The sequence below is a fragment of the Galeopterus variegatus genome, unplaced genomic scaffold, assembly GCF_000696425.1.
Source record: "Galeopterus variegatus unplaced genomic scaffold, G_variegatus-3.0.2 Scaffold5450, whole genome shotgun sequence".
Classification (NCBI taxonomy): domain Eukaryota; kingdom Metazoa; phylum Chordata; class Mammalia; order Dermoptera; family Cynocephalidae; genus Galeopterus; species Galeopterus variegatus.
In genome coordinates this window covers 12,193-14,720 of record NW_007731561.1, presented here as the reverse complement: position 1 = coordinate 14,720, position 2,528 = coordinate 12,193, and positions in this window count along the sequence as shown.

The window sequence follows — 2,528 nt, the reverse complement described above, 5'->3', positions numbered from 1 at the left end:
TATTACAGTAATTGGAAGGTGGAGCCTTGAAGAGGTGATCCGAGTGTAGGACCCTGCAGTAGTGAACAGATTAAAAATGGTGGACAGGGCTGTGTTTCTGAGGGCTTGAAAAGGACAGCAAACAAGGGTCTCTCTCTCTCTGCTCTGCCATTTTCTGCCACATGAGACCCATGCGTTGCTGTAAAGCCACCACCAAAGAAAACCCTCACCAAATGTGTTCTCTGAACGTTAAACGTCGAAGCCTCAGAAACTGTAAGCAATAAATTTCATTTTCTGTCTACCCAGTTCCATGTATTTTATTATGAGCAACAGAAACCGACTAACACACTGAGGAAGAAAAAGTTTAAAAAGACAGAACCTGGGCCGGCCCAGTGGCACACTGCTACAGTGCACCGCTTGGGAGTGCAGCGGCGCTCCCACCGAGGGTTCGGATCCCACATACAGACCGGTTCCTGCTCACTGGCTGAGCCAGGTGCTGGCGCGACACCGAGGGTTGCAATCCGTTGCCGGACACGAAAAAAGACAAAAAAGGGGGGGAAAAAAAAAAAAGACAGAACCTGTTATGGTTTGAATGTTCGTGCCCTCCGAATGTCGTGTTGAAACTTAACCTCCAGTGTGACGGTAGTGAGAGGTGGGTCTTTAAGAGGAGATTGAGTAATGAGGGTTTTGCCCTCATGAGTAAATTAATCCATTCAAAGATTAATGAATTAAAGGATTAATGGGTTTGTGGGAGTGGGGTTGGTGACTTTTTGAGGAGAAGAGAGACCTACGTTAGCATGCTCAACCCCGTGTGATGCCAACTGCAGGACTCTGCACAAACTCAGGACTCTGCAGAGAGTTTCCACCAGCAAGAAGACCCTCACCAGAGGTGGTCTTCTCAGTCGCGGACTTCCGAGCCTCCAGAAATGTAAGACATAAATTTTGTTTCTTTACAAATTACCCGGTTTTAGGTACACTGTTATAAAAAACAGAAAAGAGTATTTTAACTAACAACAATCCAAGTGACGGTCGACCTTTCAACACAAGTTATGAAAAACAGAAAAACCAGAAAAACCGAAAAATTTGTTCTTGTAACAGTAGCTTCAGAATGGCAAAGAAAGAAGTGATCAGCAACCGTTCCATTCTACAGAAGTGAAAATATTCTTCAAAAACGAAGACAAAATGCAAATGATTTCAGACAAAATACCTGGGTCGTCATGTAACCAGCAGAACCACCACAAGAAACATTGAGTTTATAACATATTTAGAAATAAATACAAGACAACAACAGCCCAAAGCAGAGGAGGACGTAGAACTGAAAGGCAGAATCAGTGATGTGAGTGTGATTCGGTGCAGACTTCAAGGCAAAAAGTATCACGAGAGGTCAGGAGGAGCGGCTGTTTCATAAGGAAAGGAATTCTGGAACTCCAGTGCACATTCTGACCATGGTGGCCTTAGGCAGCAAGTCACTCAGAAGCAAAACTAGAAAAGCCTCACGATTGGAAACTAACAGCACACTTGCAAATAATAACTGCACTCCCGCCCCCTCCCAGTTATCCCCAAGAGAAATAAAAATATTTTGGACAGGTTAATAATGAAAAATTAGAAATTGAAACTTCACATAAGCAGCCTGAGGAGACTTGGAGGAGAAGTCGGACTTTAAACCACACATGGGGGGATAAAAGGCTGCAAAGCTGCGCTGCAGTTTTCCATTTCAAAACAGTAAGAAAAGCACAGCAAATGACATTCCGGCTACAGAGCCAGAAAAGAGCACCACGGAGCGCAAGGGGAAAGGAGCTCAGGGCGGACGGTGAGACCCCGGCCAGGGAGGTCAGAGGTGGTGTGGGGGACAAGCGCGGCCTCAGACCCTTAAGGGAACAGAGATGTCAAAGCAGGAGAAAGGGCCAGAGACCCCCAAGGGGAGAGGCCTGGGATCCCCCAACAAAGAACCCGAGCAGGGCTGGCAGAGGGCCCCAAAAAGGGCGGCTTCAAGGAGGAAGGTGGCCTCGTGCCCGTGACTGCAGGAGGCTCCAGGATGGAGGGGACAGGGCTATGGAGGAGGGGGCTCCAGGATGGAGGGGAGGGGGCTATGGAGGAGGGGGCTCCAGGATGGAGGGGACAGGGCTATGGAGGAGGGGGCTCCGGGATGGAGGGGAGGGGGCTATGGAGGAGGGGGCTCCAGGATGGAGAGGGGGGGGCTATGGAGGAGGGGGCTCCAGGATGGAGAGGGGGGGGCTATGGAGGAGGGGGCTCCAGGATGGAGAGGGGGGGGCTATGGAGGAGGGGGCTCCAGGATGGAGAGGGGGGGGCTATGGAGGAGGGGGCTCCAGGATGGAGAGGGGGGGGCTATGGAGGAGGGGGCTCCAGGATGGAGAGGGGGGGGCTATGGAGGAGGGGGCTCCAGGATGGAGAGGGGGGGGCTATGGAGGAGGGGGCTCCAGGATGGAGAGGGGGGGGCTATGGAGGAGGGGGCTCCAGGATGGAGAGGGGGGGGCTATGGAGGAGGGGGCTCCAGGATGGAGAGGAGGGGGCTATGGAGGACGGGGCTC